The following is a 13,332-nucleotide window of genomic DNA, read 5'->3' on the forward strand; positions in this document are numbered from 1 at the left end:
AACAATTTTGAAAAAAATTCTATATTTTTTACTTTTTGCTATAATAAATATCCCCCAAAAATTTATAAAAAAAAATTTTCCTCAGTTTAGGCCGATACGTATTCTTCTACCTATTTTTGGTAAAAAAAATCGCAATAAGCGTTTATCGATTGGTTTGCGCAAAATTTATAGCGTTTACAAAATAGGGGATAGTTTTATTATTTTTTTATTTTTTTTTACTACTAACGGCGGCGATCTGCGACATTATGGCGGACACTTCGGACAATTTTGACACATTTTTGGGACCATTGTCACAGCAAAAAATGCATTTAAATTGCATTGTTTATTGTGAAAATGACAGTTGCAGTTTGGGAGTTAACCACAGGGGGCGCTGTAGGAGTTAGGGTTCACCTAGTGTGTGTTTACAACTGTAGGGGGGTGTGGCTGTAGGTCTGACGTCATCGATCGAGTCTCCCTATAAAAGGGATGACACGATCGATGCAGCCGCCACAGTGAAGCACGGGGAAGCCGTGTTTACATACGGCTCTCCCCGTTCTTCAGCTCCTGAAGCCACGGGAACCACCGCATGTACGGGGGGGCTCCCGATCGGACTCCCGACCCACGTCTAGGCATGGAAGTACAGGTACGCCAATGTGCCTGTCCGTGCCATTCTGCCGACGTAAATGTACATGCGGCAGTCCGGAAGTGGTTAAAGATTGCTTCAACCCGCCGATACTGTCTATGAAATCCAGAAATGAAGGCTACCTCATTCTTGAACTGCTGCTTCAGTTTAGTAATCAGCAGGGATTGTCTGTCCATAGTAGCCACCTGTAAGCATACCTTTTTTCAGCATATCCGCTGAGTACCCCTTTTCTAGGAATCTATTTGTGAGGTGATTAGCTTGTAGTATAAAGTCTTCTTCTGTATCACAGTTGCGTTTAAGTCGCATGTATTGCCCTTTGGGGACTGCCCCCACCCATTGAGGATGATGACAACTATGGGTGGGTACAAACCTATTCCGGTCCGTTGCTTTGAAATATGTTAGGGTTTTCAAACTTGGTGTCCTTTTTCCTGATAGTTAGATCAAGATAATTAACTGTGGAGGTGCTGATTTCTGCCACAAAAGTAAGCCCATTGTGCTGCCCCAATAGGGGCATAGAATATGAGATGCATAGCCTCAGTTAATATTAGCATTGTTATATAGATTAGAGTTTATATAGTGTGGTTTGCCTAACTATTTCTCATAGCTAAAATCTATGCGTTATCCTATGCTGCCATCTAGTGGCCCTTTGTTGCAATGCACATGTTTTTCTGTGATTCTTTGAGTTACCACATATTTTCAGTGTATGTATGCCCCTCCCTGCTTCCTGTGTGGAGTACTTCCTGTGTCATCTCTTCAGCCAGCAAGCCACATGTGAGAAGGACACTCATGTACTCTGCTCAGTACGTAGGAAAGGCATCATCTTTTGACGGCACAATACTATCACCATTCATCTGCTGTTCCTGTTATCTGCTGTAACCCCTGAAGTTAAAGAATAAACACCTCTTTTGAATGAATCGGTATTGGCGAGTTCAGCTGTCTGACAAGGATTGTCCGCAGTGAGTATATCTGCTTATACAGGCCAGGCATAGAGGTCTCAGCAAGGGATATATCGCTATCACAACAATCGGAGTCAGAACACCCATACTTATTATTATTCATTTTTTCTAGAAAGGATTTCAGACTATCTTCCGTCCCTTCCCAAAATAGAATCACGTCATCGATATGGGCCCAGGATGAGGATGGAGGGAAAAAAAAGTAGTTGGAAGTGGAAGAAAGCTTAAGCAAAAAAGGGCTGGGGAACATAATATGGGTACCGAAGCAATATAGAGGACTGCCCAACGATACTCCGGTAATAACAAACTCTCAGAATATGGGATAAAGTGTGCAGGAAAAAAAAATGGCTTTATAATAGTCCGCTGTTGCCACTAACGGGCACAGACTTCTTCCCACCGGGTAAGGGAGGAGGGATGTACCTGAGGTGGGCAACCTCGGACACTCTGACACTGAAGGATTTAATAAAGGGTAATAAACTATGCTCTGTGTTAGAACTTCAAGAAAAATATGGACCGTCCCCAGGAGACAGATGGAGGCATAGACAAGTCCAACATTTTGTGGGTACTCTACCAAAACCACTGCGAGCTATGAGTGAATTAAACCAATGGGAAAAATACATGAACCAAGGGGGAATAGGTAGGCAGGGAATATCGAGTGTCTACAAAATGTTGACAACCACGACAGAACTAGTAGGGCTGAAAATAGTAGAAAGTTGGGAAATAGAACTGAATCAAACTATATCTAATGAAAAAAAGAGACAGGCACTAGAGTATGTCCATTCTACATCGATGGATGCAAAAACAAAAGAAGCCAACTATAAGCTACTCACTAAATGGTACTTTGTCCCGGTGAAATTACATAGAATGAATAGTGAGGTCTCACCCCTATGTTGGAGAGAGTGTGGGATGGAGGGTACCCATGCCCATATATGGTGGCAATGCCCCAGGATACAGGTATACTGGAGGGAGATAGTGGGGTTGGTAAAAAAATAAGTGGTTATGAGATAAGATATGACCCTTGGGCAGTGCCGATCCTGACCTACCTGGGGCCCTAAGCAAAATGACATGTCACATTAAAGTTGAGAAGCGATGGGGGGGGCACTGTCGACAGTGACATGTCACATTAAAGATTAAAGTTGAAAAGTGGGGGAAGGGGGTGTTCTGCTGTCGGAAATGACATCTTACGTTAAAGTGAGAAGCGGGGGGTGCTGACTTCTTACCTCTTCTGCTATGAGGGTGAGGGGCCGAAAATTACTTCTCACAAGGCGTGGCCTCTAGTAATTTGGGGGGCCCTCCGCAGCTTTGCGGGGCCCTAAGCGGCTTGCATAGTGAGCCAATAGGGCGGATCGGCCCTGCCCTTGGGAGTGCTTATTTCACACTACGAGTGTATCCAGGAAAAAGTATAGAAGTTCCCTGGTCCCGTTCTTATTGAATGGAGCCAAGGCACTAATACCTAGGTACTGGAGGAAAAAATAAGTGCCCTCGATGGGAGAATGATTTCGGGAAATAGAGAAGATGAAATTGATGGAGAAACTGTGGTCCCTACATACTGACTCCAGACCAAGATTTGATGTGATCTGGAGGGGATGGAGGGAGTACAGGGATCGGGGAGTTCACGGGGGGGGGGGGGGGGGGGGGGTGGGGTGAATGATCTTCTGGCACCTTCTCTTCCCCTTCCTCCCCTTTTTTTTTTTTTCTTTCCTTCCCTTTTTAGTGTATTTGTTTTTTATATATATTTTTAATAGGGGAAAATTTTACATTTTTACAATAAGGGGAAATATCCCCCTGATAATACATTTTTTTTTTTTTACATTTTATCACAATATAGGGAAATATGATACCCTTTCTAAGTTTTCGTATTTTAACTCCTTTTTTATAGTCTATAGGCCTTTTTTTTTTCTTTCTCTCTCTCTTTAGTGTGTTTGTTTTTTTTTATTCCATTTTTGGATATACACAACAAGGGGAATTATCCCCCTGATAATACATTTTCTTTTTTTACACTTTATAACAATATAGGGGAATATGTTCCCCTTTCTAAGTTTTTCTATTTTTAACTCCCTTTTTTTTAATAGTTTATAGGTCTTTCTTTTTTTTTTTTTTTACCTTTAGTGTGATTGTTTATTTTTACATTTTTGGATATACACAATAAGGGGAATTATCCCCCTGATAATACATTTTCTTTTTTTACACTTTATCACAATATAGGGGAATATGATCCCCCCTCTAAGTTTTTTTTTTACTTTCAACTCCATTTATCTTTTTTTTTTCCCTTTTTCCTCTTCTCTGTCTTTCTTTTCCCTCCGCCTCCTCTCCCTCCCCCTGGGGGCTCTCTGTTATATCCCGGTATCTCCCCTGAGAATGGGGAAGAATAGACCCGGGGCAGAAACAGGAGCTAGAAAAATCCGGAAGTAGTAATTAGTAGAAGGTGCCTCCCTCTTACTCGTATTTTCACAAGGGGTATTTATTGAGACCATAAATGCTGTATGTTTGTCTGTATGGGTTTTGTACACTGTTGTTTTTTTTGTATTGTTGAAAAAAATAATAAAAGAAATTTGAAAAAAATAAAATAAAACATGTATAAAAAAAAAAGGAACACTGATTTCCCTCCAACCTGACAACCTGATGACCAGGCGTTGTAGGGTCATGTTAATGGCAGCCAAATGGTCACACATCATCCTCCTTGTTGCCCGTTGGTACCTCTCCAGAGCCATATTGACACATCTGCCGGCGATTGTGGAGGGCCAAAGAGTGAGACAGCCTCCTATAGTGTCTCTCTTGGCACTCCACAATGCGCCGCAGATACTCACATGGCTCTGGAGAGTGGGCGTGACCTGGAGCTGTCTGCTGCATTGGGGAGGAGGTGCCCGCACCAATGGGTATGTTCAGGTGGGGGGATACTGAAGGGTGGAGGAGATGATGCGCCGGAGAAACTGCTGGGGAGGAAGGATGGTGAGCCGAACCAGACGCGTGCAGGTCCAGGCCTTCGTCCCCTGGGTGGAAGTTAAGGATGAATACCTCACCTGTGAAGAAAAGAAAATACATTAGATAGATAATACAATAGAAATACACATGGCTTCTTCACCCTAACATTATATAAAGGCAATTATCTCCCAGCCCTTGTAGACAATCATGTAACATCTTGAGATGTTTTCACTTACATACCAGTTAGTTTTCAATATTTGATATTCAGTGAGATGCACCTAATCAATGTGTGTGTAGGACATAGTGGGGTGTCTGTGTCAATTCGCTGCATCATCCCAAGTTTGCAGAGCTGTGCAGGAAGGTGTAGTACTTTACTGTACTCTGACCAGGGTGGAGCTGAGTGTCCTCCCCAGGCCAGGCGGCCAGAATACAAAGGGATTCCCTCTACACATCAAGCAGTGTAAAGGGGAATCTCCGCAAGATTTTATCCGCTTGGTGGCATGGCGCATCCGCTTGGTCCCTGGAGAAAATCTAAAGGTGTAATGGACACCTAAGTGCTGACCGACCACCACTAACTAATCTACCTCATCAAGACTGACTGACTGTCGCAAATATGGAAGAAAAAATATGCACTTGCAAATGGAAAAGGACCCACTGTATAGTCAGTAACTAGTACCAGTGGTGGCCCATCCATAGGGGGCGCCCGGGCGCCGCCCTCCCCCTCCTGTAGTCCAAAAAAAAAAGGGCCCTTTAAGAATGTTTATTTTCCTTAAAATGTATTTTTTACTTATACTAACTGCAGTGATGGCGGTCCGTCTATAGAGGGCGCTGCAGCGCCACACCCTCTGGCTTTCGCAAATAACATACATTCATTTATTGCATGAATGTATGTTATTGTTGCCAGCTGCAGAAGTGCCTATCAGAGCACAGCGGCAACAATGGGCACAGAGGCGACAAAGGGCACAGTGGCATCAATGGGTACAGTGGTGACAATGGGCACAGTGGCGACAATGGGCACCGTGGCGACAATTAAAGGGCACAGTGACATGCACAGTGGCAACAATGGGCAGAGTGGCAACAATTAAAGGGCACAGTGACATGCACAGTGGCAACAATGGGCACAGTGGTGACCATGGGCACAGTGGCAACAATTAAAGGGCACACTGACATGCACAGTGGCAACAATGGGCACAGTGGTGACAATGGGCACAGTGACAACAACAATTAAAGGGCACAGTGACATGCACGGTGGCAGCAATGGGCACAGTGGTAACAATTGGCACAGTGGCTGCGTTTGATGGCATGGCACAGTGGTGATAATTGATGGCACAGTGGCTGCATTTGATAGGCACAGTGAGGCTGCAATTTATTTTCGTTTGCGCCCCCAAAAATGTAGAGCACCGGCAGCCGCCACTGACGACTAGTACACTACTACTAACTGCTTGATGATGAAGTGGAGGACTCCTGCTCCTCCGCCCTCCGCTTCTGGCGGCGCTGGGCCTTGATACGATAAATAAAATCAAACACAACATAGTAAATGTCGGATGCTTGACAAAAAAAATGTCCTGCGCACAATGCACTCCTGAGACCAACCTTGATGAGCCTGCAGCTGGGTGATCTCATCCTCCCCTATCCCCGCTAATAGCTCTGCCTCATGTGGGGGGAGAGACACCTGCTTTCCTTGGCACCCTGGCTGCCCGCGTTTGCGCACAATGCACTCCTGAGACCAACCTTGATGAGCCTGGAGCTGGGTGATCTCATCCTACCCTATCCCCGCTAATAGCTCTGCCTCATGTGGGGGGAGAGACACCTGCTTTCCTTGGCACCCTGGCTGCCCGCGTTTGCGCACAATGCACTCCTGAGACCAACCTTGATGAGCCTGGAGCTGGGTGATCTCATCCTACCCTATCCCCGCTAATAGCTTGGCCTCATGGGGGAGGAGACACCAGCTTTCCTCGGCGCCCCGGCTGCCCGCGTTTGCGCACAATGCACTCCTGAGACCAACCTTGATGAGCCTGCAGCTGGGTGATCTCATCCTCCCCTATCCCAGCTAATAGCTCTGCCTCATGGGGGAGGAGAGACACCTGCTTTCCTTGGCACCCCGGCTGCTCGCGTTTGCGCACAATGCACTCCTGAGACCAACCTTGATGAGCCTGCAGCTGGGTGATCTCATCCTCCCCTATCCCAGCTAATAGCTCTGCCTCATGTGGGGGGAGAGACACCTGCTTTCCTTGGCACCCCGGCTGCCCGCGTTTGCGCACAATGCACTCCTGAGACCAACCTTGATGAGCCTGGAGCTGGGTTATCTCACCCTCCCCTATCCCCGCTAATAGCTTGGCCTCATGGGGGAGGAGAGATAACTGCTGTCCTCGGTGCCCCGGCTGCCCGTGTTTGCGCACAATGCACTCCTGAGACCAACCTTGATGAGCCAGGAGCTGGGTGATCTCATCCTCCCCTATCCCCGCTAATAGCTTGGCCTCATGGGGGAGGAGACACCAGCTTTCCTCGGCGCCCCGGCTGCTCGCGTTTGCGCACAATGCACTCCTGAGACCAACCTTGATGAGCCTGGAGCTGGGTTATCTCATCCTCCCCTATCCCCGCTAATAGCTTGGCCTCATGGGGGAGGAGACACCAGCTTTCCTCGGCGCCCCGGCTGCCCGCGTTTGCGCACAATGCACTCCTGAGACCAACCTTGATGAGCCAGGAGCTGGGTTATCTCACCCTCCCCTATCCCCGCTAATAGCTCTGCCTCATGGGGGAGGAGAGACACCTGCTTTCCTCTGCTCCCCGGCTGCCCGCGTTTGCGCACAATGCACTCCTGAGACCAACCTTGATGAGCCAGGAGCTGGGTTATCTCACCCTCCCCTATCCCCGCTAATAGCTTGGCCTCATGGGGGAGGAGAGATAACTGCTGTCCTCGGTGCCCCGGCTGCTCGCGTTTGCGCACAATGCACTCCTGAGACCAACCTTGATGAGCCTGGAGCTGGGTTATCTCATCCTCCCCTATCCCCGCTAATAGCTTGGCCTCATGGGGGAGGAGACACCAGCTTTCCTCTGCGCCCCGGCTGCCCGCGTTTGCGCACAATGGAACTGCAAAACAAAAAGAGAAGAGACACGGGTTCCAAAATGAAACTACAATTGTAATCTGAAAATGACATCAACACATGAAACAAATGTAGAATGAAACAATGCAAATGGAATTTTTGGATTAGGCGCACTTTTTCATGTAGCACAAGATTTGCAAAAAAAAGCTCCATATGTGGTGGGAAAAAGGGCGTGAATTTGATTTGGGTAGTACAGCGCAGGAGCGTGCAATTGTCAGTTAAAGCTGCAGCGCGCTAAATATAAATACAAGAATGTGGCCTGGTCAGAAAGGGGGCGTAATCTACAGGTGGTTCCTCTTACAATGATCGTGGCGAATATATTTAACCGCTAGCGCCTGCACTATTGCCAAATGACAGCTACAGCACAGACCCCAATTGCCGGGAGGACATCCATATATCACGGATCCGAGTAAGGGGCTCGTTCCATGTGATCAGCTATCAGCCAATGACAGCTGATCACGTGATCAAAACAAAGTTTGGTAATGTTTTTATTTTCTGCGCGCGGTCACAGCGTGAGGAGGAAAAGGCGATCACTGGCTGTTGAGTAAGCCGGGCCGGTGCTACCACTAGGCATAATAGGCAGCCGCCTAGGGCACCCTGCAGCCTAGGGGGGCGCCCGGCCACTGATGTTTCTACTCTCTTCTCTCCGCAGCAAGCAACTAAGTCTCAGCATCAGCTGGCAGCCGCCACTCCGTTCACACAGCGGCCGCGGAGGGCTGTGTCTGTGTCCCGACTCACGAATTAATGGAAGCAAGCAAACATTCATTGATGGGCACTGGTAGGCTGCATTGATGGGCACTGGTAGGCTGCATATGTTTGGTGTTGGTGAAGCTGCATTTGATGGGCGCTGGTGAGGCTGCATTGATGGGCGCCGGTGAGGCTGCATTGATGGGCATTGGTGAGGCTGCAATAATGGGCTCTGGTAGGCTGCATTGATGGGCACTGGTAGGCTGCATTTGTTTGGTGTAGGTGAAGCTGCATTGATGGGTGCTGGTAGAGGCTGCATTGATGGGCGCTGGTGAGGCTGCATTGATGGGTGCTGGTGAGGCTGCATTGATGGGCGCTGGTGAGGCTGCATTGATGGGTGCTGGTAGAGGCTGCATTTGATAGGCGCGGGTGAGGCTGCATTGATGGGCACTAGTAGGCTGCATTCATTGGCACTGGTAGGCTGCATTCGATGGGCGCTGGTAAGGCTGCATTTGATGGGTGCTGGTGAGGCTACATTGATGGGTACTGGCGAGGGTGCATTTGATGGGCGCTGGTGAGGTTGCATTGATGGGCATTGGTGAGGCTGCAATAATGGGCTCTGGTAGGCTGCATTGATGGGCACTGGTAGGCTGCATTTGTTTGGTGTTGGTGAAGCTGCATTGATGGGTGCTGGTAGAGGCTGCATTTGATAGGCGCGGGTGAGGCTGCATTGATGGGCACTAGTAGGCTGCATTCATGGGCACTGGTAGGCTGCATTCGATGGGCGCTGGTGAGGCTGCATTTGATGGGTGGTGGTGAGGCTGCATTGATGGGCGCTGGTGAAGCTGCATTGATGGGCGCTGGCGAGGGTGCATTTGATGGGTGCTGGTAGAGGCTGCATTGATGGGCACTGGTGAGGCTGCATTGATGGGTGCTGGTAGAGGCTGCATTTGATAGGCGCGGGTGAGGCTGCATTCATGGGCACTGGTAGGCTGCATTCGATGGGCGCTGGTGAAGCTGCATTGATGGGTGCTGGTGAGGCTACATCTGATGGGTGCTGGTGAGGCTGCATTGATGGGCGCTGGTGAAGCTGCATTGATGGGTGCTGGTGAGGCTGCATTGATGGGTGCTGGTGAGGCTGCATTGATGGGCGCTGGTGAAGCTGCATTGATGGGCGCTGGTAAAACTGCATTGATGGGCACTGGCGAGGGTGCATTTGATGGGTGCTGGTGAGGCTACATCTGATGGGTGCTGGTGAGGCTGCATTGATGGGCGCTGGTGAAGCTGCATTGATGGGCGCTGGTGAAGCTGCATTGATGGGTACTGGTGAAGCTGCATTGATGGGTGCTGGTGAGGCTACATCTGATGGGTGCTGGTGAGGCTGAATTGATGGGCGCTGGTGAGGCTGCATTGATGGGTGCTGGTAGAGGCTGCATTTGATAGGCGCGGGTGAGGCTGCATTGATGGGCACTAGTAGGCTGCATTCATGGGCACTGGTGAGGCTGCATTTGATGGGTGCTGGTGAAGCTGCATTGATGGGCGCTGGTGAGGCTACATCTGATGGGTGCTGGTGAGGCTGCATTTATGGGCGCTGGTGAAGCTGCATTGATGGGTGCTGGTGAGGCTGCATTGATGGGTGCTGGTGAGGCTGCATTGATGGGCGCTGGTGAAGCTGCATTGATGGGCGCTGGTAAAACTGCATTGATGGGCACTGGCGAGGGTGCATTTGATGGGTACTGGTGAAGCTGCATTGATGGGCGCTGGTGAGGCTGCATTTGATGGGCGCTGTTGAGGCTGCATTAATGGGTCCTTCGTTAAAAAGGTGGGGTTTACATTGGCAGGGGAAAGGGGGTGGAGTCAAGGGTGGAGCCAATGGGGGTGTCAAATTGAGGTTTCGCCTAGGGTGTCTAAAATGCTTGCACCAGCCCTGTGAGTAAGGGACATCGATCCCCAGTGGAAGAGGCAATTCTGCCTCAGTGGACACAAGTAGTGTACCACTTGCCAGTGCCCCCTGCCAATGCCCGCAGTGACCACCAGTGCCACCTGTCAGTGCTAGACTACCACCTATCAATGCCCATCACTGCCACCTAGCAATGCCCACCAGTGGTGCCAGACAGTGCCTCATCAGTGCCACCTAGCAGTGCTGCCTATCAATGTCACCTACCAGTGCACATCATTGTCACCCATCACTGACACCTATCAGTGCCACCTATTAGTGCCTATTCTCAGTGCCCACCAGTTTCACCTATCAATGCCCTTCAGTGCCACCTCTGAGTGCCCACCAGTGCTGCCTTATCTATGCCCATCAGTGCCACCTATCGGTGCCCATTGGTGCAGCCTTATCAGCGTACATCAATGAAGTGATCAAATACCACCAAAGACAGCTCTATTTGTGGGGAAAAAAAAGTGCTTCAATTTTGTTTTGGAGCCACACGCAATTTTCAGTTAAAGTGACGCAGTGCCAAAACGCATAAAAGTGGCACGGTCATTTGGCAGCCAAATCCTCTGGGGCTGAACTGGTTAAAATGTAAACAAATTTAAATAAATCAGACACGTTACTTACCGCTTTATGTCGCTGAATTTCTTGCGACAGGCAGTCGGGTCACGCCGATGGCGATACAACGCCTCTACTTTCTTGGAGATCTCCTCCCACTTCTCCAACTTCCACTCCGGACTGGTCTCCCTGGAGCGGGGGCCACACAGCTGCATCCAGCAAGGAAGCGTTTCCCGTACAAGGACCTGAGACTCAATATGAGTCCATGTAATGTTACGCTTCCTGCTGGGTGCAGATTGTGTCCCACTCCTGCGCCGCCTTTTGGGTGATGGAGAAGATGGAGGGGCTGGGGAATCTGCTGCTGGCAGTGGTTCAATGCTGGGTCCAGGAACCTGCATGGGGTCTTGGCTGAGCGCCGCCATGCCGTCGGATGCCGCCATATTGGAGCCGGAGATGGAGACGAATGTGAAACTAAGTCGGCTAGATTAGGAATTGAACGACGTAAATTCGACAAAGCATCGAAAATTGCCGAATCTGACTGTCATTGAAGGCTTATGGTGTAAATAAATGAACGATTCGGCGTAAAGTTTCGAAGTTTCGTCGAATTTTATTTTTTGATCATTCGACAGAAACCAAGTATTATTGGATTTTCGGACGAAAGCTATTCCCCAACGAAAAACAAAATACATCAAAACGATTTTCGGGAGTAACTAAATACATTAATTTTCCTGACGAAAACGAAACGAAATATTCCAGTCTGCACATGTCTAGTTGTGACCAGTTTTTATTAAAAGGAACAAATTTTTATTTTTGGAGTGCGGCCGTCCCGGTTTCCTCCGTATATATTTTTGCATACTATTGCAGTGCCTGCACCCAAGGGTTTGGATTCCACCTTGCAGTTCTCTGGGATCTCTGAGCGGTAAACTTTCTTTCTCATCCTTACAATGTCCATTCATTTTCTCACAATGAATGTGAAAGGGTTAAACCACCAGACCAAACGAGTTTCACTATGGAAAATCTCCCACAGCTGCCATGTACTCTGCGTACAGGAAAGGCACTTTGCTCATGGGGCAACCCCTCAATGCCATCATAAATCTTTTCCACACATCTTCAAAGCTGACTTTTCTAAGAAGCAACGGGGAGTCTAAATTGTAAAGAAGAACTTCAGCGCTATCTAGTAAATGAATAAAGAAATAAAAAGGGGGATGTGTGTAATAAATGAGATTGCTGCTCAAATCTATAAGTGTACAAATCACAAAAAAATGGATAAAAGAAGAAAGTGATGAGCGCAATCCCTAACACACTAACGTGCAGAGTGCTGAATGTGAATATACATATAAAAACACACCTTAAAGGGTCACTAAAGGATTTACCTCACTGCAGTCCTGGTTTCATGTCCTCATTGTTCGTTTTTGCTTTGGAATAGCTGTAATCCTTCTCTGATCTCCACACTTCCTGCTTGTCTGGCTCCTGATGGAAAAACTCATGCGAGCTTCTCACTGTGGCCCATGATCAAGAAGGTGTGATTACTGTGTCTAAAACTCCTCAGAACCAATCAGATTCATTTTAAAAACAAACACTGCCCTGGATTTGTTTTTGTTCTGTGTGTCTCTGTACTTCACAGAAACATGAAACAAGTTTAAAAATGAAACTAAACTAGAGGCACATTATATGATTGATTTTTATCTATTTTTAATCATTTTTAAAAGGAATCAGTTAACTATTATGTCTCTATACCCTGTAAACCGTCATTTCAGCAAAAAAAAAATGTTTTTCCTTTACTGCTCCTTTAAATGACTCTAACAATGTACCAATGATATATGTGCCAAATAGCAAAAAAAGACGCTAAATGGATGGTGATATCAAACAGGTGTTCAAATCAATTACCGAATGTGTTTAGTCAAAATAACACTGTGCCAAGTGCAGACCAGTGTGTACTACACAATGAAAAAAGTCCAATATGCTGCCAAATGAGTGCTTCAAAGTGGAGAGATAACTGTAGATCTTCTTGTACAGTGGGCTCACAGAGCGCTTACCTCCAACATATGGGTACAAGGCATATCACGCTGTAGGCAAATCTTGCTGGACTGGAGAAAGAGACTTGTGTCTGGGTTATCATGGTGTTCCTGGTGGTTCGCCGTAGGGTGAATGATTATCCAGAGGGAAAGAGCAAAAATGAAGCTCCCATAGTGTAATAAAGTTTTAAAACAGGCGACTTTATTCAAATAAAATATGCTTACATTTACAATTGCCATTCGTGACACTTTGTCTTTCCAGTTGCTGTCCTGTACTATAGACCCTGATGGAAGATTTGTTATCTTAGTATGCACGTTGGACAGTGTCACATACACTATAGCCAACTTATACGCCCTAAATCACGGACAAATGCAATTTCATAAATCCATATTGAAGAAAATCTGGGAAATACAGAAAGGTCATCTACTAATATGTGGGGACTTTAATTTGGTTCCTGATGTCACTATTGATTTATCCTCCAGCCCTAAAAGGCTGACGTCTCCTCTAACATCTTTTCTTACAGGAAATGATCGG

The sequence above is a fragment of the Rana temporaria genome, chromosome 4, assembly GCF_905171775.1.
Source record: "Rana temporaria chromosome 4, aRanTem1.1, whole genome shotgun sequence".
Lineage (NCBI taxonomy): Eukaryota > Metazoa > Chordata > Amphibia > Anura > Ranidae > Rana > Rana temporaria.